At 37.8% G+C, this 27671-nt stretch overlaps 1 long non-coding RNA gene across 1 annotated transcript in view; it reads right to left on the bottom strand.

Annotated features, from left to right (window-relative positions):
• Positions 1-6955: 6955 nt before the first annotated feature.
• Positions 6956-27671, bottom strand: part of LOC111559534 — a 327598-nt gene continuing 306882 nt past the window's right edge. Inside the window, exons 13-19 of the long non-coding RNA XR_006594441.1 lie at positions 24355-24535; positions 23185-23318; positions 21460-21689; positions 17946-18081; positions 12272-12390; positions 9398-9568; positions 6956-7171 (exon numbers count right to left, since the gene is read on the bottom strand). This is a non-coding gene — a long non-coding RNA (uncharacterized LOC111559534). The remainder of the gene's footprint in view (positions 7172-9397; positions 9569-12271; positions 12391-17945; positions 18082-21459; positions 21690-23184; positions 23319-24354; positions 24536-27671) is intronic.

Below are 27671 nucleotides of genomic sequence, written 5' to 3'. Positions count from 1 at the left end.
ACATGCTATCTGTGACCCAGATTATTTTTATTTTTTGTTCTATCACCCTTGGTGTGTTAATTCTTCTCTTTGTATTTGCGACCTGATGCTTGCAAGATTTTCTGCAAAAACGCCAGGTCTTATGTTCAAAGCAAGAAAAGGGGGTGGGGGTGGGGTGGGACAGTTTCAGAATGTTCTCTCCTGTGCCTTTTTATGAGAAAAAAAAAGCTTTGCCGAAAGCTCCCCAGCAGACTTCCCCTCATGTCTCACTGCTCTGAACTATGCCACCACTAGCTCAAGAACAGCTGGGAAAGAGGCAAAATTTTAATGACTGGCTTCCCTGAAACAATCACATTTCATCACTTGGGGCTGAGTCCATTGCCAAGTGAGACAAATTAGGGTTCTTTTAGAAAAGAGATTAGAGGGAATGGCTGATATATTGGAAACGAAGAGTGTTTGCCACAATACCTTCCCTTGATCTTATTAATTTCTATTTCTTTCTCATTTGAGGTCTCTTTTAACTTCTATCCTCTCAAGAACTTTTGAAGAAGTGCACTTTCCAAAGGCACTGTTACCAGTATGGGCTATGTTACGAGCATATGACGAATTTTTATTCATTTGTTTGTTTTAAAAGAGACTGTAGATGAACAAAAGTCTACATTTTTGGCAAAATAGAATTCATTTTTTTCCCTCTAATTGTGATGTCTTGTCCATATTGAAGAGATGCTCTAGAAATACAGATTCCATCCCAACTTTACCGTGTCCCAGGAATAAATGCTCCCAATCCTCAGTTCAACTTTTCCATACTTTTTAGACCATCCATTCTTGATATAACTCAAAATATTATATTTAATATATACCAGCTGTATAAGAGTAACCTTGAATTTAAGATATGATAGACTAAAGAGAAAAGCTTTTATCACAACTTCCTATGTACATTTTCATCAACTCATATGGTACACATCTGGGCCTTTGATAGCTACGTGTTAAAAAAAAACCTGATAGACTCAAAATTAATTTTAAAGTCCTGTGTTTTTCTTGATTCTAGTCATTTTAAAAGATAAATATTATTAACATAATCATAAAGCTACCTATGAAAGTAATTTGAAGATAGTGATACAGGCACATTCTTAGAATCTAAATGTTATACGTTAAAAAAAATCTTATTGAAAGAGAAGACAGAAAGAAACTAACAATTATTGAACACTTAAGATATTCCAAGCAATAAGCTTGGTGCTTTTACAATACCTTTGATTTAGTCTTTCCCAAATATCTGTGAACTAGATCTTACTTGCCATTTCCAAATGAGAAAACTAAGGCTCAGGGAAGTTAAGTAATTTGTCTTAGGTCACATTAAAAAATAAATTCAGTTCTATGGATTTATTATCCAGGTTTTAAAAACTAATAAAGGGTGGGCAACCAACCAACCTAGCATCTCAGAGAAGCCCATCAAGGCAAACATTGATAATAGCAGAGAACTCTTTATTTATGTTGGGCAAATGAAAAATAGAATTTAGGAAACCCAAGAAAACATAAAATTCAAATGTGAACTATGTCTCCCACCTTGTCATTTATTGCCATCATTACTAAGCAGTTTCTAGTGATCTAGTCTCTACCAATGTTCACTTTTATTCCACTGAAGGCACATTCCAGGTGGATTTAGAAAGGTTTAATTGAAGAATATTTGTTCAATAATCAGGCAATTAATTAAAATGGGCAGGAAAAACACAGAGTACCAGGATAGCAATGTGAAAAAATCACGGAATTTTGAATCCAGTGAAAATGTAAAACAAATCTAAAACAAAAATGTCATATAATTTGGGCAGAGGAAGCACTTGAAGAAGAATCATCAAAAGATTTAACCCCAGTGAATTTTATGAGACACTGTCAGGCAAAAAGGAACTGTGATAAAAGAAGAGACAATAAGAGTAAGAAAAAGGGTGAAGGGGAGTGAGAGTATATGTTGAAAAAAAAAGAATAAAGGGACTGGGCTGTGTGTATAATAATGGAAAAATGAGACTTTTTCCTTACAGATGGTGATCAGTGGCCAGAGCCTTGAACACAAAGAAAAGAAGTGATGATGCAATTATAAAAAGAAAGTTACTGGATAGATGAGAAAGCCTGACTATGGTCCCAGTAACGGGAGGGCAAAGCCACCTGGGCAGAGGCCTGTACCCCAGTATATAGCCCAGGAGCAGGTCTGTGTTTTGCAAATTGAACAGCAAGTAACCTCTGGGCAGAAGTCAGTGTGTGTGTGTGTGTGTGTGTGGGTGTGTGTTTGCATTTTGGAGGATAACGGCATCTTAAGGCATAAAAGAAATAGGACACATTTTCCTGAAACCTTAATTTTATCATCTGGTAAAAAAACTGAAATATAATTGCTAATCGTCCTATGCTTTAGGTTGTCAAATTTAGGTGAATTTTTAAAGATAAATTACTTTTCCGGGCTTTACTGATGTATGATTGGCATATAACATTATGTAAGTTTAAGGTGTTCAAAGAGTTGATTTGGTACACTTGGATATTGCAAAATGATAATCAAAATAAGGTTATTTAAAATTTCCATCATCTCACATAATTACAATTTATTATTTGTGATGAGAACATTTAAAATTTACTCTCTTAGAAACTTTCAAATATATAATAGGATATTATTAACTATAGTTGCTGTGCTGTGTATTACATCCCTGTGACTTATTTATTTTATCTCTGGTGGTTTGTACCTTTTGACCTCTTTTACCCATTTTCCCACCCTGGTAACCACCAATCTGTGCTCTGTATCTCTGATCATCCCTTGATTGACGTGCTTAGGATGTTTCCTTATCCTGGCTATTATAAATAATGCTGCATTGAACAAGGCAGTGCATGTATCTTTTCAAGTTATGTGTCATTTCCTTTGGGTAAATATCCAAAAGTATAATTGCTGGGTCATATGGTAGTTCCATTTTGTCTACCATAAAGGTTTCTCTGAGTTACACTCCCACCAACAGTGCACAAACGTTCCTTTTTCTCCACATCCTTACCGACACTTGTTATTTCTTATGTTTTGGACATTTTCACAATATTAATTCTTCTGATCCACGAACACAGGACATCTTTCCATTTGTGTCTTCAATTTCTTTTATCAACATCTTATGGTTCTTAGCATCCAGATCTTTCATCTCCTTGATTAAATTTATTTCTAAGTATTTTAATGCTAAGGTGAATGGAATTGCACAAAGTAATATGTGTGCCCCAGGTTTGAGATCTGGGGAACAACATGCATCCATCCTTCCATCCATTCGTTCATCTGACACATACTTTTGTGACTGAAAACAAATATGATCTCACACATAAGATATTGATTTATATGATACATATTAAAACCCAAATAGGTTGGGAAGGAATTGCTATCATGTTCAAAATTTTCCTATAGCTCTGCATAGATGCAGAATGAAATCTAAAATCTTCTGTTCATCCCAAAAGGCCATTGTGTCCGCTGCTTCCACCTCTGGTCTCAGTTTGCCTTTTTCTACACCTTGTCCTTTCTTCCTACCTCCACACCCAGATTTCACTCTTCAACATTACTGTCCTGCAGTTCCCAGATTTGGGGGAACTTTGCCTTTGGTGTATCCTTTGCCTTTGCTTTGGTGTATCCTTTGCCTAGATTGCGCTCCCTCCTTGCTAACCTGGGGGCAGGTTTGATTACTCCTCCCAAGCCCCCACTGCACTTTGTTTATACTTATTAACGAAAATATCTTCGTGTATTTTTCTGAATAGTTTTCATTAGATTCTAAGCTCCTTTAAAGCAAGGACCAATTCTTTTGTTTCTCTAGAGGCCTCATAGATTGTGTATCGTATATGGACAGGACCTAATAAATATGTATTGAATAAATGCATTTTAATAAATGAATGAGGCCACTTAATACTGTATCTGGTTATAAACATAGTAGAAAATTTATTAAATGAAGCCTATTGCAGAAAAAAAAAGCCACAATTCATTGAAGACATGTGCTGAAAGAAAAGGATTTAGGTTAAGAGGAAAATTACATAAGGATTAATCATATGCCACATTTCAGTCCAGAATGTTTTAAAGAATGTTAAAAAATATTTCAAGCAGCAGAATTTTTCCTTCAAATCAAATCCCACTGAGGAGTGTAAACAAATGAGATAAAACTATAAAAGTTTCTTCAAATGCATGTAGGCGAGGTAGTTTAGGGTTCCAAGAGCTTTTTTCCTGGGGAAAGCAAATGAGAAATGCACTGTCAAAGGCACAGAATATTAAGATCTTACATGGGACTTTTCAGTTTATAAATTGCTTTGACATTGTGTTTTCTGAGCCTCACAACAACATTGCTGAAGTTGGCAGGCAGAGTAGATACTATCCCAATTAACTAAATCAAAGCAGACTTAAGGGACTTGTCCAAGTCTTGCCAAGAATTGCACTCACTGATGTTATATATATTGTAGCTACTCATCAAAACCAGATCCTAGGACTCCACATATAACTTATCTTCTGGCATAGAATTGCCATTTGAACGGACAAACATGCATGCATACATAAATGTCATAAATGTCATTATAACCCTAGAAAGCTCCCAATGAAGTCCCTCAAGCATAATTGTATATCCTCTGGGTTTCCAGCTCTTTTTTCTTTGCTCTACCGGTACAGAGTATGCTCAGACAAAATTCTAGAAGAGCGACTGCTTCCTAGCCTTGTTGACTCCAGGCTACACCATGAATCTTTATGCTGGTGGGTTTTTTTTGTTTGTTTGGTTTGGTTTTTTTGGTAAGTTCTATACAGGCCAAATACCCCTATATAAATGCCTCAATGCGATCTTTTACTTAGGATTTTAAAGTCACCGATCTCACAATGTACCATGAAAATTTCATACATTTATCATAAATAATCACAAAAAAATAAAGAATTCTGAGGAGGTAAAGCCAACTGTACAATTAGAGGGCACTGTTTCCAAGGCTACCTTCATTTCTAACACCAAATATATGATCAGTGTGTTCCCAAAGTCACTCTCAGTTTTTTTCAAAGTTTATTTATTTTTGAGAGAGAGAGAGTGCAAGTGGGGGAGGGACAGAGAGAGAGAAAGAAAGGAAAGAAAGAAGAAAGAAAGAAAGAAAGAAAGAAAGAAAGAGGGAGGGAGAGAGAGAGAGAATCCCAAGCAAGCTCTACACAGTCAGTGTAGAGTCCTATATGGGGCTTGAACTCAAGAACAACAAGATCATGATCTGAGCCCAAGTTGGACACTTAACTGACAGAGCCACCCAGGCACCCCTCAGTTTTGATAATTCACTAGAAGTACTAATGGAACTCACCAAAAACTATTACACTCTTAGTTACAGTTTATCGTAGAAAAATAATATGGATTGAAAGTATTAAAATCAAAGGAAGAGACACATAGAGCAGAGTCCAGTAAGTTTCCAGATATGAAGCCCTCACTGTCCTCTCCCCATGGAATCAAGATATGTTACTGTCCCAGCACTGATGTGTGACAATATACCTGAAGCATTGTCAACCAGGAAAGCTTAGACAAGCTTTGGTGTTCAAAATCTTTATTGGGACTTCATTTTGTAGGTATGATTCATAGATTGTTTGATTGATTTCCCATGTGCTAGACTTCGGTCTCGAGGCTAATTGATACTGTGTGATCCAAAGCCCCTACTCTCAGTTACGTTGCTGACCTTTCTGGCATGGCCAGCCTGCACCCTAGGATGTTGTCTGTGCCCTAGACCACACAAGATCCAGTGTGGCCAGTCCCCACACTAAACAAGGACACTTCTATTACTTATGACATAGATTACTTCCTAGGAACTGAAGGCAAAGGCCCGACCTTCAGGCCATGCCAAATTCTTTACCACACAGGTCACAACCAGCATTTGGCCACGGCTGTCTTAAAACAAAACAATTATTTTTGTCTGGGCATCTACATTTAATATAGCAGACACAGCAATAGTATCATTATAAATATGCCTAACATTTGGAGGAGATGATGTGGGGGTAAGGATAGATTTTAAGAAAAAGTTAATCCATCCTATAAAGCCATTACATACATTTTCATATTTTTGTCCTTAGATTTACCACTATTTGTATCTTGTGATGAATTTGTGTAGAACAATTTAGGGTAGGATTTTGCTGATGGTTAGCTAAATGCAGTTCTCTCTCAGGCCAGTCATTTTCCACAAGTATTACATGCTGAGGAGGCTTTAACTAGTTTCCCAACACCCTTGACCATCAATATCAGGACTACAATCCTACATACAGTGCCAGTGTTACAACATTTCACAGGACAGTAGTAGATATAAACTGAAAAAACTGGTCAAGAGATATTAGCACAATAATGGACTACTACTCAGTCATTAACAATTAGTCCAGTCCATCATTATATATTGTATGACCAAAATGTCTCCCATCTGCCTGAGATGCCACTCAGGTTTGCAGACTTCTATTCACTCTTACAAGATTCTGAAAGCAGAAGTGGCTTCATCCTTTCAGATATTTGGCATAATTAAATTAGGAGATGATATCATCTCTTGCTATGAGCCTTTTGAGGAAGCAATATAATATTGGATTTTCCTCATTGAATAATCCATTTGTTCATTCTCTTAGTGACTATTTTTCCTTCTGTACTAAATTCAAATCTAAATTTTTTCACCTTTGGGAAGGATGTTAAGTTCAGCCATGATGCCAGTCCAGATTGCAGAAGTAATACTGGCCATCTTAGTCCAACAAGTGCCTCCTGCTCAGCCTACTTCTTTTCATATAGAGTAAGGACAGAACTAATGGGCTATCTTGACCACTCGTCAACCCAGTTGACTGTCAACACAGTTTTGCCCGATGGGATAAATGCAAAGTTCACCTCATCAGGCCCAGAAATTCTGACATAAATTTTATTTTTAAAAAATTTTTTAAATGTTTATTTATTTTTGAGACAGAGCATGAACGGGGGAGGGTAGGAGAGAGAAGGAGACACAGAATCCGAAGCAGACTCCAGGCTCTGAGCCGTCAGCACAGAGCCTGATGAGGGGCTCGAACTCACGGGCCGCGAGATCATGACCTGAGCCGAAGTTGGACGTCCAACCGACTGAGCCACCCAGGCACCTCCTGACATAAATTTTCAAAGGTATAGTTCCAGTTTCTTACTGAGGGATCATCGCTCTTTCCAGGGCCCACAGCGACAGCCCTGGTTTACTACTGCATCTGGTAGGAAAAAGGAAAGTTGAAGTACTTTGGGGGGAGAATGAGAAAAGTATCATCATCCCAATACCCTCCTCCTGTGGGAAGGATTGTATAGTCCTGCTAGTGTCCTCCCCACCTCCTCTTCCTCATATCCTTTAGAAAGCTGAGGAATCTAATGGAGATCCTCTCTTAACCTTCTCTCCTACTGAGTGTGAGCACACACTTGTGAAGTTGTGTAAGCCTTCCCTTTAGGTCTTTACCTGCCCCCCCATTTCAGAAAACAAATATTTCAGTTACCCTTTCTAATTTTCTATCAAACCATCCCTTGAAGGATGACATTTCTTTGCCCGTTATTGGACATTTATGGGCTGTAAAGTGTGCTTCCTGGTCTGAAGAAATGTGACTCGGCCCAAAATGGTGCAGTATTTTCTGTTGGGTTCTTTCTATATTACCCTGAGGACTTGCATCTACCACCAGGTAAGCAAAGCCAGGTTCAGAATATGTGTCTGTTCCTGTCAAGGTCCATTTGTGGCCTCTGGGGACTATTGGCATTAGTCTGACTTGACACTGAAGTGTTGGGCCTTCTCTCTGGGGCATCTTCACCATCACCACCTGTGGTCTCTGTCTTGTTGTGAGACAGAACAGTTCTTATTGGCATTTTGTACCTCAGGAGGTATTTAGATTCAGTCCATTTATGCACTGCTGAAAGTTCCCAAGTTCATTTTTATAAACCCAGGTAAGTAACTAGGTCAAGGGAGCACAGCAAAATATATGCTTTCTGGTTCCAATCACCTACCCACCTTGGAAGGGTATCTTCTGATTGGGCATCTCTGAACCCTACTTTTTTTTTTTAATTTTTTTTTCAACGTTTATTTATTTTTGGGACAGAGAGAGACAGAGCATGAACGGGGGAGGGGCAGAGAGAGAGGGAGACACAGAATCGGAAACAGGCTCCAGGCTCCGAGCCATCAGCCCAGAGCCTGACGCGGGGCTCGAACTCACGGACCGCGAGATCGTGACCTGGCTGAAGTCGGACGCTTAACCGACTGCGCCACCCAGGCGCCCCTCTGAACCCTACTTTAAGGTATCTCTTACATTCCCATTATCAGAAAAAGTCTCATCCCGCCAGAGGAAAGAACTGAAAATAGATCATCATTATTTGAGAGACTTGATACTCTCTGTGTCACACTTTTAAAGGTCCCCTAAGCAACAGCATCTGTATTCATATATTTTACTCACTATGGATTACGTAAAAATGTAGCAAGGTGGTTCTCAAACTTTATCAATATCCTGTGGAGAGATTCTGATTCGGTAGGTCTGCAGTGCAAACAGAATTTGCAAGTCTAAGTTCCTAGGGGATGCTACTGATGCTGGTCTGCAGACCACTCTTTGAGAGCCATTATAGCACATTGTTTTAAAAATCATCTGTTTATGTCTCTTTCTCTGCTGGAAGATGAGATTTTCAATTGCAGGAACAGTTTTATTCATCAGTATGTTCTCATATCCTAACAGAACATCTAGGAAAAATATAAATATTTGTTGATTTAATGAATGGTAATGATGTTTCTTGCATTATGCTACTTATATTTATACTGCTTTTATTGGTAAAATCACCTGCATATTTGACGATGGTAATATGACTTTGTTTTTCATACATATAGTGTTAGCCTTTTATTATTAGTATAAATATTAATAATAGAACATTATTTTATTATATTTTAATAATTTCAACATGATACATGGCTAATAGTCCTTGCAAAACATTTTTTTGCTAAATCACTAGATATATGTGTGTGTGTGTATGTGTGTGCATGTGCTTGGATGAGAAGAATGCTATTTTTCTTTTATTATATGTGAATTGGTGATATAAAATTATTACATGAAATATTTGGCAGCTGTATATACCTTGCAGGCAAAATTAATGAAAAAGAAAAATTTATAGAATCTAGGCTAATTTGAAAATGTGATGAAACATGTCTTCACAAATTAAAGTTTGGAGAATGGTGGAAAGTACAAAAATGCACTGATAGCCTTTCTGAAGATGCTCCCCCTCCCTACCGCATTCTGTATTCTGCTCATTAATTGTTAAATTAATATTCATTTGGATTCTGGTTGGCCTCTTTAATGCCAGGTTCCCAAACTCAAGTGGAACTAAAGGCAAACTACCTTAATTTTGCCTCTTTTACATCACTCTTAAAGTTTCCAGACTAGCACTAGTAATTCTAAGAAATTAGCAAACCAACTCACCCTGGGCCATGATTTGGTCCAATCTCATTAGCTAAGTGAGTCCCAACTTCAGTGTCGCCTGTCTTCAAATATGTAATTAAGAGGGCCAATGAAGGCCAAACTGTGTTTGAAGGTAAAGCAGGACTCATGGATGCAATAATGAGAAACTGTGGCAACTAGGATTATTTAATCCTGCAAAACAGAACGTAAGTAAATAAAATTCAATTACAACTTAATTAAGCTAAAAATTCTATAAAAATCATAAAATATGGAGCAAAAGCTGATTAGTCTCTTCTTTGAAACAATTCAGTAACATGTTGAAAATAGTCAGTGGAGGACATTGATGGCCTATACATTTAACACCAATAAAGAGATACGTATGTGTCCATATAGCACAAAATCAAACTACGAAGTTCTTAACCACTGAACACTGAGTGTTAGATTCCACAGTTGGGTTTTTAAAATGGCTTTAAAACTTTAAGTTTAGTTTGAATTAAAAACTCACCACAGACTTAAAACTAAGACTTAAAGGGTATGTGGTAAGTTTTGTCAACTCAAAAGAACCAGTTATTACACTGAAGATATTATGGCTTTTTGATAATTTTAATGGAGGTGGAAATGCCAGTCATTACTGATAGATAAAAGCAATGTGAAATGTGAAATGTCCTGTTTGTGTCCTATTTGATGAGGTGTTTACCAAAAATGTCTAAACGAAAATCCCTGATATTATAAAATATTTTTTTCATTCTTGCTGGGTCTCCAATATTTAGACCCGATTTCACCAGGTAATTACAACCTCAGAAAATGAAAACCATACCAGAATTGGGAAGGTGTTTTGCAATCTGGTCCTAGTCAAAACTGTGGACTAGGTACGGTTTTTCTATGGGGCTCGCCCACTTCCCTTTGGTGTCTAACACAGTCGTCTCATTCTGTTTCAGGGTTTCCCACTTCTGGAACAGGCTTCCAAATCCTGCAGGGACCAGATCTCTAACAGGTGATGATTTGCTAATCCTGTGAAGTAAACTGTGCTGATGTGTATAGTTCCTACCAATTGGAGAGGGTGCTAGAGACTATGACTTCCTAATTCAGTTAGTGCAAATTGAAGTCTCCAAGGATTGTAGGAGCCCTTACGGGTAGCTTTCCACACAGTGCAAGAATCTCACCCAAGTACCTCTTCAGTGACGGTTCAGTAATGGGAAGTCCAGTACTTCACCAGGTGGGGCAGTTTTAGATGTTAGAAAGTTCTGTTTTATATTAAGCCAAAACCAGGAAGGAGCAGAGGTGTCAGAGAAAAGAACGTTAGCTTTGGGAAAGGTTCAAGGCCAAATTCCAGCTTCACCATTCTCTATCTGTGGGAATCTGAGTGTTTTTTTTTTTTCTTCAATGTTTTTTGGGTTTTTTTTGTTTGTTTGTTTTTGTTTTTTAATTTTTGGGACAGAGAGAGACAGAGCATGAATGAGGGAGGGGCAGAGAGAGAGGGAGACACAAAATCGGAAACAGGCTCCAGGCTCCGAGCCATCAGTCCAGAGCCCGACGCGGGGCTCGAACTCACGGACCGCGAGATCGTGACCTGGCTGAAGTCGGACGCTTAACCGACTGTGCCACCCAGGCGCCCCTGAGTGTGTTTTTTAACTTCATGGAACTCGGCGCTCTGATAAAAAGGAATAAAAGAAAAAATATCAAAAGAATCATAATAATATCAAATATTTGTAAAACAGCATACAGTTCTGGGTACATAGTGAAGGTCCAATACATATGAATTTTGTCTTTTCTCTTATTATTCCTAATCTAGTTCTTCCTATATGAAACATAAAATTGTTCTGTTCCTTTTATTTGGTGACAACTTTCCAAATTATCTAAACCTAGGTTCCATGCTTCTCTTTGCACAATTTTCTTTTATAATCCAAATATCAGCCTATCTTTGAGCCATTCCTTATAGGGCATCTTCTTCCAACCCTTCACTATCCTATTTCTTTTGTATAAGTGCATTCTACTTTACAAAAATCCATATAGAATTAAGGTGCCTATAATTAAGGATGGTTCTGTAAAAAATGAGCTAAGTAAAATAATTTTCGAAGTGTTAATTTGTATTTCCACTCTCTACATCATCTCATCTTCTCACGCCCTTTGCTGGGCTTCGTAGCACCCTATCATTATCAGAAGTATCTTCTTCATTAGTTAGCTAGTTAATTAGTTCAACAAGTATATGTGTGCTTATTATTTCTCTCTCTTAGTCGAATGCAAGTCGCATGATGGCAGAGGTCTAGTCTGCCTCCCTCACCCTTTTGTAACTGGCACTTAGTACAGCCTCTGGCACACTGGAGATGCTACTGGATATTTGAAAGTAATGAATTCAAAAGGACCATGAGAAATTATTTGAGGCAGAGATGATGATGACTGTATACATGGAATTGCTAACTCATAATTCTTGCATAAAAATTTAATAGCTTAGAATTTTATATTTGTCTTCTTTTTTTTTTTAATTTTTTTTTCAACGTTTATTTATTTTTGGGACAGAGAGAGACAGAGCATGAACGGGGGAGGGGCAGAGAGAGAGGGAGACACAGAATCGGAAACAGGCTCCAGGCTCTGAGCCATCAGCCCAGAGCCCGACGCGGGGCTCGAACTCACTGACGGCGAGATCGTGACCTGGCTGAAGTCGGACGCTTAACCGACTGCGCCACCGAGGCACCCCTATATTTGTCTTCTTAATAAGAATTCACATACGATAGGAAAAGGAGAACATGGAAATAAATGAACATATCTATCCTTGATTCCACTGATCAGGTCTTCCTTTTGTTTAGGCTACAAGGAGCTATTCTCTAGCCATAGAGATTCTCTTCACCCGGAGACAGAGAAAGTCCCTCTGCACCCCCAGCAGTAACCCTTACCCACCATTGAGAGAATTCTCCTCCAACTGCCAACTTTGGTTGACAGATATAAGGGAAATTCCTCTGCCCTTGCATGACACAGAAAAGCACAGTTGTGGCCACTTGTCCTTTGCGAAATGGAGACTGCAAAACAAAACAAAATAAAACCATTTGTAGAAAAGTAACTTATAATTCAAGGAGGTCACTGTTCAAGGTATTAAGGAGATAATTTAGTATACAACAGTCTGTGAGATTTTAAAGTGTCAATTAAAATAGTTTTGGTATTTGTTATTTTAAATGAGTGTCAAGTTTAAAATATTCCATCGACTTCAGTGAAAATGTCTAATTCAAATATCTTCAGTTGAATCTGGTATTAATTGATTCATTTGTTATATATAGAAATAAAAGTTCCCAATAAAATATTGGTCATACATCAAAACAATTTGTATCATCAGAAAAACCAAAAAGAAGTGGCTCTAAACTATTGATTAAGCATATATATTCTTGGGACGCCTGGGTGGCTCAGTCTGTTAAGAGTCCAGCTTTGGCTCGGGTCATGATCTCTTGGTTCAAGAGTCTGAGCCCAGCATTGGGCTCTGTGCTGACAGCTCAGAACCTGGAGCCTACTCAGAACCTGGAGCTTCTGTTCCTTCCCTGCTCATGCTCTCTCTCTTTCTCAAAAATAAATAAAAAGCATTAAAAATTTTTTTAAAAAGTATATATATTCTTTGAAGAAATCATCTGATGATACCATGTTTTCCACTGTTGCAAATTAAATGAGCTTGGTGACCCATTGGCTTAATGGAGAAAGCAAATAAAAGGTGAAATTTTAATTTAAAAATATTAGATTAAAATTTTATATGCTAAGGAGTAGTCAATTCAGTGGTCAAACTGTCTTAGGGCTTTGGAGGAAATAGAATTGAGAAACTTAGGCCATCTCAGGGCAGATGGGGGAAGGCACACTCCATGTAGGTGGTATAGCCCTGCTTTATGTAAGTGTGCTGACATCATTTCACTAAGGAATATAGACTTGGTCGTGCCAGATCTTCTGATTTTAAAGATGAGCTGGAAGTCTGTATTTTTACTTTAACCTCTTAACTTAATGTATGCATAATACAAATTATAATATAATACATATATACATATGTATAGTATATATATATACATACTCTTAGGCCAACATTCTAGGAATCTATTTTATTTTATTTTATTCTTTTATTTTATTTTTATTTTAGAGAGAGAGAGAGAAAACACAAGTAGGGGTGAGAGGGAGAGGGTGAGAGAGAGAATCTCAAGCAGACTGGAGGCTGACACAGGGCTTGATCCCACAACTCTGGGATCATGACCTGAGTCAAAATCAAGAGTCAGACACTCAACCAACTGAGCCACCCAGACACCCCCTATGAATATATTTGAAACAAAGACCCACTTGTGTGTACCGTGGTAATATGTATTAGAATGTCACTTTCTGATTTTTCTATTATAATAGAAAAATAAAAGTAAAGACACCCTATATGTTTGTTGAGTAGGTAAGGAATTTGAAATGTGTTGCATCCGAATGATGAAATGTTAGAAACAGCTGAAAAAAATGTGGAAGATTACCAAGGAAGATGTAAGACATAGTTATTAAAAATAATATTGGAAGAATGGGTATAGTATAATTAAGAATACATGAAAATGGTATTTCTATTGTGAATGGGTATGTATGTTCAGTGATTGAAGGGGTACTAGGAGAAATGGGCAAAGTACAATTGGGTTTTCAGAAAATATTTCTATATGTATGTGTGTTAGTTCTCAGCAACAGGATTGAAAGGGCGTACAACAGAATTTTGACATATGTTGTCTTTCAAATGGGAACTCAGACTGGAGAAGTGAGAGGGACTTTGATCTTTTATACCTGCTACTTAAATATTCTCCAATAAGGATATATTCATGAATTGTTGCATAAAGAAAAAGAATAGTTAAGATGAAATGAAAATGAAGTCAGTAAAAAGAGGTTTTCATAGTGATGAACAATAATAATATGAAAAATAAGGCTTTACCTGTTGGTTAAAAAACCTTAATTACTGGTATGAAAGCTATGCTATTAAATACAGAACTCTATCTTGAAATGATTTAAAATACAGCCTCTCTTATCTGAATGTCTGGGTTCAAATCTAAGACAGTTCATCTGTGTGAGCTGGCCAACATTTGTGTATGTAATAAATCCCAACTGATAGCATCTTACAAATAATAATAGATAACGGAGGTAAGATGCTCAGTCTGGTTTCTGATACATTGAGTAAATTTTCTAAAAATATTAGCCATTATTCTTGGAAATGAAGTTTATGAAACAAAACCAAGAGGATTTGCTTTAGCCATCTCTGGATATGTTTTTAATGATATGTTTTCAATCAAAATCCATGTTATTTTTGTAGTGGGTCAACAACAGTGCACAGATATTTGGCTATGTGAAAGTGATGTATTCAAGATGATGTTTTTGTGAAATTCCCCCTCTGCCTTTTAGCAGCTGTCTTAGTATCAGGCAGTTCTACACATTATAGGTATAATATAGTAGTAAAGTATACGGTTTGCTTCTGGGACTACAGACTTTGCAACAGAACAAATTTCATCAGTTGCTTCCTGCATTTTTATACACATGCAATACATTATCTCTAATAACGTAGCTCTAGAGAGGAGTCAGTGGCCATTGAAATGAATGCTCGTTAACACCAGCATTCTTCACAGAACTAGAGCAAACAATCCTAAAATTTGTATAGAACCAGAAAAGACCCCGAAAAGCCAAAGTTATGTTGAAAAAGAAAACTCATTATCAGTTTTTCTGTGTCAGCTTTATGTGGAAACAGACGACGTCCAAACTGAAGCTTAACAGTCTCTCTATCAGCTGGGCAACCCTAACAAACATGAGGCAGAAGTGTTCAAGGATGTATCTTGTGGGTACATTTCCATCACTCCTGGAAAAGCAGTTGCTGAAAGACATTCTGGCTGAAGAAAATCAGGAAACCAAATAGAAAGCTATTTTTGATTCAGAAAAGAGAAAAATACAAGTAATGACAGACAGTGAAAGGAGAGATGATAGAAGCAGGTGAAACAGAAGGGGCTTTAGAGTAGGTGTAGACTTCTTTTGTAGGACAGTAACTTAAAAGACTTAATATTCGAAATTTATTAAAATAAACACTGCTTTTGTTTATGCAAAAATTTCTTTCCATCTTAAAGTTCTAACCTTTGTAAAAGTCATTCTCACTGGCAGTAAAAATATCTGTTTACTGTCACTACCACTGATTAAAGAAAACATAGCTCTAGTATAATTAAAGGAAGTGTGTACATATTAACATTTCATTTCTCTTACTGCTGTTTCCCCAGCCATTATTTTAAAACCTATTTTTTAAATGGTAAATGTGGAGAGAGCCTTTTAATTAACTCATGTTTCAAAGTAGGAAATCATGAATCTTCCCCAGATATGCTAGATTCTGATCGGGAGAATATACCCTAATTGACCTGCTTTTCTTTTTCAGGATGTAGAAGAAATTTGAAATGCATGCCCCTGAAAAAGGCACAGATTTGAAATAGAACACCTGCTAAGCCCTTGTTTTCTTCTAATCAGTAGTTGCTGATTGAGAAAATTACGCACACACAATATGTATGTATTATGTGTTAAAAATATTCAAGATAATTTATTTTTACTTATCCATACTGAATTTAGTTACCAGGTTTTTTAGTTGCTTGAAATATAGGCAAGTTTATTATCTTGAGGTATTTACATTTTTCTTTATTTTATATTCTACCAAAGCAAAAACTTATTTGGAAACATACTGTATAATTCCAATAAAAAACTTCTCTTTCAATCCTATTGTTTATATTTGTTACAATTATCCACTTAATAACTGTAGTTTTATATAACTGCCTCAGTGTCTTGCAATCTCTTATCTTAATCATACTCAACATTCAACAAACCTTTGCTGAATGACAATCAGAAAGAACTATGGTACATTTAAACTGGTTTATGCTATTCTGTTAATTTCATTTTTCATGTAATTTTTGTAATAGACACCTACTGCTAGAATATTTCCATCAGCAGAGAAAACTGAAATGACCCTGTGTTCTGCTAGTCCCTGTCTCCTTCCTACACAAGTAAACACTATTTATACAATCTAAATTAAGGACCCACATTTTCAAAAAATTCTGATCATGAAGAATGGCAGAATGAGTTCTTTTCAAGCCAGAAAATGAGATTGAGTAGTAGAGTCCAGGACCTCTAACTTTGAGCTCATCATCCCATCTGGGACAACCTGGTAAATTCCTTTAACTGCCAGGCTAGGGAATGAGGACGTCATATAACTTACTTACAAGTCCTAGGCCATGGAGAGCTTTATAAATTAAAATGAACACCTAGAATGACTGTTGGAAGCCAGAGCTATGCACGGAGCATCCGTATAATGTGCTCTGTGTGGTTGGCATTGCTAAACAGACAAGCTGTCACATTCTGTACTAGCTGAATATTCCAGGGCTTTTCCTCTGTCAACCAAGGTAGAGGACATGGCAGTAGTCAAACCTTGAGGTGACAAAAACCTAAAGTAGTGTGGTGAGCCCTGTATTATAGAGGGAAATTTACAAGTGTAGGTGGGGAGGAGCATCTCTTGCCACAGCACCTATATCATAATCCAAATGCATCCTTAGACTGAGAACATCACTATTAAAATAAAGGCACATTCTGTAATGACAGGGATTACATTCAGCAAAACTAGATCTTAAACACACACACACACACACACACACACACACACACGCACACATGTCTAGAATGGGCCATCTTACATATTTTAAAACAAAATAAAAAATGAGTATTTCTAATTCTGCAATCATTTAGTAGAAGAACACAACACCATATTTTGAAATCCAATGAATAATGTTACCATGAATTTATTAATAGGCTACATGAATGAATACATTTCAACTTATTAAAAAGGAATCATAGTAAATTTTATTTATTTAGAAAAAAATTTAGTTTTTCCTGCTTTTTCTAAAAAAAAGAACAAATAATTTGTTTTTAATTTTTATAAATTAGAAGCAAAGAAAGAATGATAGTTCTTAGATAGCCCGCCTTTGGTTTTAGGATAGTCTATGAATTGTGGCTATTTGGTGCCACCTAGTGTCAGAGGCCTTTTAAAATACATTTAAGTTACCTTTGCTTTAAGAAAATTTGTGATGAAAAATAATTTATAGATGGCTAGATTGTCACCTGAAAGATATAAAAATTAAAATAAAATTTATTTGGCACTTATAAACATTAACTAATATTGTCTCTTACTCTCAACCGTAGAGAGGCTTTTGGTTTGACAAAAAAATGTTTTACGACTCTAAAATAGAGATCTGGAATTGAGAGTGTTTAACTCTATTGTATTTTTTATTTTTTGTCGGGCTGGTTTGTTGGTTTCTGAAGTCAAGTTTATATATCTAGGATTGGTATAAACTTAGAGATGATATTCCATCTTGAAATTAATTATCATTAATTATAACATTACCAACGTAATAAAAGATATAATCATATTTTGTGGGCAAAGTGAAACCTTATAGCATATAGAAGGTTTAAAGTTGACAGATCATTGTTTTCAGAATTAAGGAATGATGGAGATTTGAATTTGAGTAGTCACATCATCATAACATCCTGTACCTTTTTACAGAGAACCCATTCTACTCACAGCATCCAGAAGTAGATGCACAAGGCAAGTAGCCATCCCTGGGGTACAGTTGATTCGATATGAATGGAATGGAATGACCAGAATGGAAGTATTTTGATTCTCTCTTGTGATCATTCGGGATGGTGGCACTGTGGGGCTTATGAACAAAGGTAAGGGTTTAATGTGAAGATTCATGATAAGCCAAGGTTGATGCCAATACAATGCAACATTAGAACCATTTTCAAGTTATGGAATCTACACAGAAACAGAATAAGCCAGTTTTAGAGAAATCAGAATAGTAGAGACATATGCAGGGAAACCAAACATGAGAGACCCTATACGTTATAAGAGAAAAGAGGGATCTTAATTCTTGACTTACAGTTCCAGCCTTCCCATGCCCAAGCTTCTACCTTGCTTTTTTGCCCTTTCTTAATAATACCCTCAATAATACCTGATAATGCCTTCAAATAACTTCCTTTTACTTGACCTAGGAGTTTTTGATCCTTTCAACCAAATGATCCAACACTATAAAGTTATGTTTCAAATTTGGTGAAATAGGTTTCATCAGATGGGAATGACATCTTTTCTAAAATACCTGTGAATATCAGATACCACTAGGAAATTATACAATGTTTGACTGAAATTTTAATTTTTTACTGAATTTCTACACCTTTAATTGTGGCTTTGATAACATTTGATGACATGTACTTTTTCTCCTAGATTTTCCTTTCCCTTCCTCCCATTCTAACCTAACTTGCTGCCTCATAAGAGAGGTAGAGGGTGAGTATAAACACTGCTGTTGCTGACTTGGGTTCCCAGAAGCCCTGGACTGGACTGTGTTTGAATGGGGGTGTGGGTTTAGGATTTTATAGCACAAGCCCCCGTCTTGGCAAAACTTGAAGTGTGAAAGACTTTATCTAGTCTAGAAAAACTGATATTGAAAGTGGAGAAGAGAGAGGCTTGTGGACCTCTCCTGAAGACAGAGGGGCAGTGAGGCCCTGCTTATTGAAAACAAATCTGGGGGAGGAGATGGGACAGGGTGATAAGACCCCAAGAAGGAAATAACTGTATACTAATAATATAGACAGAGGGGACCACACACAGCCATAAAATGTATTCCTGCCTCCATAATACTTCAAAAGAAGCAGCAAAGGGCTCTGAGAGGTACAGGGTCACGTGGCCAGCCCTAAAGACCTGGACTGATGACTGTAGCCAGAGGACCTCTTTATTCCATCCTTGATCCTGTGTAAAAACCTAGAACTGGTCCACCACCCTGGAAGGATTCCAGGAAGGGCTGATGTTAAGTCTTCAAGATCTAAGCAGAAGGAGGCTAGGAGCTAGAAAATAAGTTTTTATGTAAAACAATAGTCTTGGACTCCTTGGTGCATGAATTGAGCTCCCACATTATAATTCTAAAATATAAAGTGTTCCATTCTTGTTTCACATTAACCAATATTTAAGTTAATTTCACGAACTTGTTTGGAAAGACTTTATTCTCTGTATTTAAGGGTATCTCTAAACACTAACTTCTTTAGCATCACCCAAGTGTTTATCAAATGAATATAGATTCCAAGACTGCACCCCAGGCATACCATTTCCCCATCGTAGGGGCTTAGGGGAAACCTTTTAAAAGAAGTGCCCCAGATTTTCTGAATTGTAACAAACCTGGGAACCAATGCTTGCTGAGTGTAGCCTTTAAGAAGCACTCCACAGTTAAACCAGTCTTTACTATTTAAACCTCTTTTGGTTAAATATGTTCATTTGGAGGACTTTTTATACAAGAGAATAAAAATTGTTATTTTCACCAAATTCACTTTAAAATCACTGTGTAAATCATGTGTTCGTAATCTCAATTATTACAGGTAACAGTTATATGGCTGCGGACTTCTCTGACATACAACACTTTCTGAACTAGAGAAAACCTATTTGAAACACTTAAGCAGAGCAGGTGTAGATTTCTCCTTAGTTGTGAGCTTTCCCTTTCAACCTATCATTAACCTTGTCCCAACCTTGAGATTTGAATGGCAGGAAAGATGGGGTGTTGGTTATCCATGGTTCTAGCACTTTCTACCACTTACCTTTCAGTATTGTGGGTAAGAATAAGACTACACAAATGATTTCAGGGGTACTACTGGCTCAAGCATATCTTTGGCACCAGAATATCAAAATATATACCTTAATTTTTTTTATCATAAATTACTAAATTAAGATAAATTTTTACCCCCGGAGAGCACAAATTAGGAAAAGAAGAAGAAAATAAGCTAGTACCCCCCCACCCCCATTATTGGCTCATGGAATATAAACTAAAAGTACAGCATAAGAACATTTTAGGATCAACGTACAGGAGTGGATGGGTCCTGATATGAGTCATTTCCCTTGGCAGGGTGGGTGGTTACTGCTGGCAATGATCTCAGAGTAGACTGCTCACAGCCCAGGCACAATGCAAAGCTGACTTAATACAGAACATAGATAACAAATGGGGACAGAAAGCAGCCTTTCAAAGTTTTGCTCCTAACCACAGGGACTGGGTCTTCTCATGCTGTATTTGTAACATCTGTAAGGTACCCAATAAAAGTCTACTGAATGAAGTTGAATATGGGAGCTCCCAGGAGAGCTCACCTCCCTGTGCCTGAGGTGAGAAGAAATTATCAGTAGTTCTGGGACTCTGCTCCTGCTTCCAATATTCATCCAACAACTTTTGCTTTCTTTTATGTGTCAGTTCAGTTCATGTTCATATCATTTTATTGAGAATCTAGTCATTATCTAGGCACTTGAGATACAAAGATGAAAAATCCAGTTTCTGTCCCCAAAACAAACATCACCAAAAGTCTCCAATATAACTTTATGCATACCATGCCGGAGTGATACACAAAGTACTTTGGATGCGTACAGAAGGGCCACTAAGCCAACTTGAGATTTTTGGGAAATTATTTGGAAATGATGGCAAAGAGAAGTGAGTTATGGAATTGATCTGGAAAAGATAGGAGCTGGACCCATGTAAGGCATCTCTAGGACATAGGTCTATGCAGGGCACAGGGTGGAAATCTGACCCTGCGCAATCTAGGTGAGGAACACTCAAGCTAGTGCAGGTGACAAATGATGAGGGCTCAAGTCACCAGTAATAAAAATGGGAAGGTGGATCTCAGAAAAATTTAGAAGGCAAAACTGGTAGACCTTAGTAGTTGGCTGGGTATTGGGAGGAGAGTGGGGATATCTCAGGATGTCTTGTGATTCTGCCTTACAGAGATGGGAAATACTTGAGGACAAGAGAGAGATTTAAGGCCCAGACAAGAAGGCATATTAGATGAACCTCATGCAAGGTGCCTAAGGGCTACAAAAGCAGGGAACTGGATACAGAGGTCTAAAGTTCCAAATAGATGTCAGGGCTTCAGGTACACATTTGGAGATTTTAAGTAAAAAAAAATCATGAGACAGGAGGAGTTCATTCAAAGAAATTTAGAATGAAAAGAGCAGTGGGCAAAGGGGCAACATCTCAGTTTTCAGGAAAGTAGCTATAGGGTGAGAGGTCACGTACCTGCCTGCAAGGGTAATGAGATTCTCTTGGTCAGTGTTGGAGGTGGTTTCGGTCTGTACTTGGTCACTGTCTGCCTGCTTCTCTTGAACTCATTGGCGCCCCAGGCACCCTCGAGCTGCCAGGACGTGGTCTGGACCACCTAAGCTGAGTCTCAGCTTTATTTGTGCGACCACTGGTTTCAGTCTCTTGACTTCCTAGATGTGGGCAGAATTGCAGGAGCCCGGGCTTCCCTGAAAAACACAGGGAAAGACACATGGTGAAATACAGTGTTTTGTAAACTTTTTCTTTTTAATCAGTGGGATCACTGATTCAAATGAACTCTGATAGATGAGAGATACCCCAGGGCTGTTGTAATTAAAGCCAAGTGTTTGTCCCAGAACAATGCTTTCTCAGATCTGCCCTCTGGTCCCTGAAGCAGCCCCTTAGGCATCTCCTCAGAACTGTTGTAAGGTAAACAGCAAGCCCTTTCTGGAAACACGGGTTTAAACCCCGATTCTGTGGCTCAAAGGTTATTTGTCTTTGGACTGATTGCTCAGTTTTTGTGATTCTTATATTCCTCAGCTATAAAATATAATTACTTCGTGGGCTTGTTAGCATCAGATAACGTGTCAATGCAAAGCTCAAAGGTTAAGTAGTCTCAATAAATGTTACTTTTCTTCCTTGCACCATGTCTAGGCCCCAGTGGACAATTTATGGAATCAAAATAAAATCATTGAGTCTTAGAATGGAAAAGCGTTGAGAGTTTTCTAGTCCAACCTCCCCAGGGAGCTCCTGCCAAAATGTCCACATCAGATGGTCCTTTAGTAACCGCCTGGAAATTGCACAGACAGTGGGAGATTTGTGCATACGTGCGATAGATCCTGTTTTACTGCTGTATGCCTCAGACTGAGTCCAATATTTGACCCATTATTCTAAATTTTATTTTTCAGAACAATACACGCAGTCATTCAAGTTTTAAAGCCAGACTATCAAACATTGTATAAGTTGTGATCCTGTTTTGGTGAAAAGTTATATAAACATACATATGTATGAATATGTTTACAGACCATCTGTAGGACTTATATAAAAATTTAATAGTGGCTGTATATTGTATTACAGAAACAGTTTTTCTTGATAAGAAATTCTATATTAGGTGCGCCTGGGTGGCTCAGTCAGTTAAGCGTCTGACTGTGGCTTAGGTCATGATCTCACAGTCTATGAGTTTGAGCCCTGTGTTGGGCTCTCTACTGACAGCTCAGAGCCTGGAGCCTGCTTCGGATTCTGTGTCTCCCCTTTTCTCTGCTCCTCCCCTGCTCCCATTCTGTCTCTCTTTCTCTCAAAAAGAAATAAACATTAAAAAGTAATTTTTAAAAATCTGTATTAAATGCTTTTTCCCCTCTTAATTAGCATGTGCTTTCAAAGATATGATTTTTTTTACCTTTTTTTTTTTTCCCTCTGGTCTTGAGCCTCTTAACTATGCTTAAGGACAGATAGAGGAGATGCTATCTCCATTCTTCACCAGCATGTGAGTGTGTGCACATATACACACCCACACACGCGCGCGCGCACACACACACACACACACACACTCCTGGAATCAGAGGGATGGAATGATTTTCTGGGAGTGATTTTCTGAGGTTTATTGGGAATGGTGGAATAAGAATTAACCTCAGATTTTCCCTTTTTCTTCCCACTGCACCTTTTATGTTTGTTTTTGTCTCTTTTTAGTCTAAATGTTCCACTTACCTCAGCTCTGTCACTTTTGACATAAACCTCAGACTTCCTATCATTCAAGTCATTCTTCTCTGAATGCATTCTTGACTGTTAATATCCTAATTAACATGAGGTGTATAGGAGTGTGTGTAATATTCAGGTGTAATCTGAAAAACACATAAAGGAATGTATTACCTTCCTTGATTAGGACATTATTAAACCAAGATATAACACTTTTATTAAATATGTATGCATTTCAGCTAATTTTAAAATAATATTTTATATTTCCATTATAGGTGTAATATATGTTCACTATAGGACATTTCATAAGTAGAGAGAAAGAATTTTAAAAAGTCACTCCTATAACACCCATAGTTTCTCTAAGCAAAAATAAGTTCTCTAAATATTTTATGTCTCGTCCTACCAGAAAGAAAACTCTTTGGGGGCAGGATTTTTATTTCTTGTGTTCAGCACTCATTTTGTGCCTAGATTAGTACCTGGACTATATTAATGGGCATGTATTCAAACTTTGTTGAAGCAGGGAATAAAATATTTGTGTATATACATTTATATTTTTGAGTACATAATAGAATCAGTAAAAGTTTGTATCTTCATTTTTTTAGTTCATATTAGGTTGTTGAAAGCATTTGAATTTTTTGAAAATGTTTACTTATTTATTTTGAGAGAGAGAGACAACAAGCAGGGGAGGGGCAGAGAGAGAGGGAGAGAGAACCCCAAGCAGGCTCCTCTCTGTCAGTGCAGAGCCCATCACAGAGTCAGATTCAGAGCCCGAGGCAGGGCTCCGTCTCATGCACTGTGAAATCATGACCTGAGCTGAAAGCAAGAGTCCGATGCTTAACTGACTGGGCCGGCCATGTGCCCCGCATTTCTATGTTATAATAAATTCTTCCTAACTACCATCATGATTGCATAATGCTCTGTGGAGTGTACATGCTGACTTTTGAGAGGCCACTTAAGTGCTTTTCATGTTTTGTTGCAATGACCAATAATGCTGTTGCAAACATCTCTTTTTACGTGTTTTTGTAATTTTTGAGAAATATCTTGCGTAGGCCTTTCCAAAGTGAAATTCTTGATTCAAAGATGTGAAGGGTTCAAAATAAACACTCTTCTCCCCTCCTCTCTCTGTTATTTAGAATTTGAGTACATGTTGAATGTGTGGTCAACCACTGTCATTGAACTTACAATTTTTTTTCACTTCAAAATCTCCATAGACACCAATTCATGCATTTTAGGTGTGTTTTCAGGCAGGTATGAATCCATGTGACTGCAAAGTCCGTAGCTACCTTTCTTCACGCTGCCCGGTGCCAACCACTTATTTCTTCCTGGTCAGTTGAGTGGTGGACACACTTGTTGCCTCCGCCTTCTGAGAGATGAAATTGTCAGCAAGACAAGTCAAGACTCTGTCTGATGCTCAGCTTTTTAGTATAATGAGATTTCTAGCAGATGTCTTCATAGTGGAAGTGCCCCCGTTACTGTTATATCTTTTCTCTGTGACAGATTTTTAATCTGTGTTGGGAAAAGTGATGTCCATATCTTTTATCAGACTGGGCAGTTTTAATTTTCTCTTTTTTCAGATGGTTTCATCTTTCCCTGCCCATAGATATCAGTATAGAAGCTATCTTGTTAAAAACAAACACACAAACAAACATAAACATTTTCCATAAAAACAAGGACATAATGCCTGTTTAGGCCTAATTTTACAGGTTGTGCACATCAACTGTAGAAAGCCTAGAAAATGATACAAAGTATAAAGAAGAAAGTGCAAAAAAACCCATAATCCCGCAATTTTATAGGATAGTACTTGCTAATATTTTGCCATATTTCTTCTAGATTTTCTTCTGTGTATGAGTACGTGTGTGTTAGATGTAACTGGAAGACGACTATAAATTTAACTCTTATCCAGAGATTATATTTAACATATTATAAGCATTTTCTTTTTTCTTTTTTTTAAAGTTTATTTACTTATTTTGAGAGAGACAGAGAGTGGGAGCAGAGTAGAGGGCAGAGAGAGGGGGAGAGAGAGAGAATCCCAAGCAAGCTCTGCACTGACAGTGCAGAGCCCAACTCTGGGCTAGAATTCACTGTGAGATCATGACCTGAGCCAAAATCAAGGGTCAGATGCTTAACTAACCAAGCCACCCACACACCCCAGCATTTTCTTTTGGCTTTAAAAACTTTTATGGGGCGCCTAGGTGGCGCAGTCGGTTAAGCGTCCGACTTCAGCCAGGTCACGATCTCTCGGTCCGTGAGTTCAAGCCCCGCGTCAGGCTCTGGGCTGATGGCTCAGAGCCTGGAGCCTGTTTCCGATTCTGTGTCTCCCTCTCTCTCTGCCCCTCCCCCGTTCATGCTTTGTCTCTCTCTGTCCCAAAAATAAATAAACGTTGAAAAAAAAAATTTAAAAACTTTTAAAAAAAAGTTAGCTTAATGATTATGTAAGTGTTATCTTGGAAGCAGGCTATAGCTAATTTAATCATGTTCCTGTATTGTTCATGTTTCCATTTGTCTCTGATAAAGATAACACCTCCACGAGCATCCTAGTCAATAAATATTCACATATACACTTGTGGCGACTTCCCCTAGATAGATTCCCCCATGTGGGTTTGCCTGGAGAATGTGCCATGATCGCTTCAGGCTGTGTTCAGTGGACCCTGTGTTCCTACCCCTTTGCCAACACTCAGCTTTTGTAATCTTTGCTCATTTTATAGGTGAGATCGAAGGCGTACCGTTTGAATAGTCACTACACTATTTGTGAGGATGAATTCTCTCATCTTTTGGCCCATTTTTCTTCTTTTTTAACTTGAGATTCATTATCTTTACTGTGCTTGTTCTCCCCATGTAGGAACTTGCTATATCCTTCCGTTATTTATAGCTTTTTTGAATAAATTGATAGTTTTTAGTTGATTTTTATCTTATCCCATTAATTCATGCCTGGTGTAAAAAGTCCAATTGTATTATAAGGTTGATCACCAAAAGCAGCAGTCCTCAGCTCACTCATACCCATGGTCAATTCCCCTTTATCAGAGGCATCCATGTTCACATCTCATAGCTCTGTCATCTATTTTCTTCCATTTTTCTGAATAATATGCTAAGAGAGCTATTTAAAATATTTAAAATTCAGACATTATTGACTTGCCATTATGAGGTCAGAGGTTAGCTATCTTCTACACTCCCCACCAATGCGTATTTGTTCTCCATCCCACCTCTCAAATATAGTTATACCACGGTTTGGGCTAGAATCAGTACATGTTTTCACTAGTATGGCTATATACATATTGCTCATAGTTGATTATGTTCTTGTACAAGTTACATTTTCCTGTTTGTTTGTTTTTTGCTTGTTTAGGTTCACGTTGTTCATCACTAACTTGTTCTCAAATCATCTGGAGCTACCGAACTCTTGTCTATATGATCAAACACACCCGATAATTGTTTATCTCTGTTCTCTTGGTGGCGTCCTTTGAGGGACCTCCTGGTCTCATGCTCCAATCAGAAGTATTCATTCTCTGGTCCTGCTACATGTCTGTCAGCCAGAGGTCCTTTTGTCCCTCTCTTGCCTGGAATTCCATCTTTCTTTCTTGATTTACCTCCTTCAGCAGTTTCCAAGAGGCCAGTGTATAGGATATGAATTTTTTGTGATCATCTATACTGTTGAATTCACTCATATTTCAGAATTGGTTTTTTTAAGTTTATTTATTTCTGAAAGAGAGAGAAAGAAAAAGAGAGAGAGAGAGAGAGAGAGACAAAGTATGAGCAGGGGAGGGGCAGAGAGAGGGAAATACAGAATATGAAGCAGGCTCCAGGCACAGAGCCCTATGCGGGGCTTGAACTCACAAACCGTAAGGTCATTGCCTGAGATGAAGTCTGTTGCTTAACTGACTGAGACATCCAGGTGCCCCAAGAATTGTTTGTTGTTCTTTTTCTTTATTTTTTTAATGTTTATTATTTGAGAGAGAGAGACAGAGAGCAAGCAGGGAAGGGGCAGAGAGAGAGGGAGACACGGAATCGGAAACAGGCTCCAGGCTCTGAGCTGCCTGCACAGAGCCTGACGCAGGGCTCAAACCCACAGACCGTGAGATCATGACTTGAGCTGAAGTCGGCAGCCCAACCGACTGAGTCACCCAGGAGCCCCGTTTGTTTTTTTAATATAACGCTCTATTGGAAATCATATACCCTCAGAATTGGAAAAAAAAAAAAAAAAAAAAGGCCCCATTGTGATCCAGGATTGCTACTGAGAAGTCTGTCATGCTTCTATTCCTATTTTTTATATTCGACCTGCATTTTTCCTCTGCAGGTAAGTTCTAAAATCTATACTTTACTCCCAGTGTTCTGATATTTCATCCTTTATTTTTGGTATGGTAAATCAGCCACTCCTTCAGTGGTTCCTGGAATTCTGTGTCTTTAACAACTCCAGAAAGTAAATGTCCTATGTTCTTCCAGGTGGGAAGGACCAGTCATCTCCCCAAGGACCACTTAGTGGTGGTTGTGGGCGCAGGTGGGGGGGA

This window comes from Felis catus, chromosome A2 (genome assembly GCF_018350175.1).
Source record: "Felis catus isolate Fca126 chromosome A2, F.catus_Fca126_mat1.0, whole genome shotgun sequence".
Taxonomy (NCBI): Eukaryota; Metazoa; Chordata; class Mammalia; order Carnivora; family Felidae; genus Felis; species Felis catus.
This window is presented reverse-complemented; position numbering and strand designations above follow the sequence as displayed.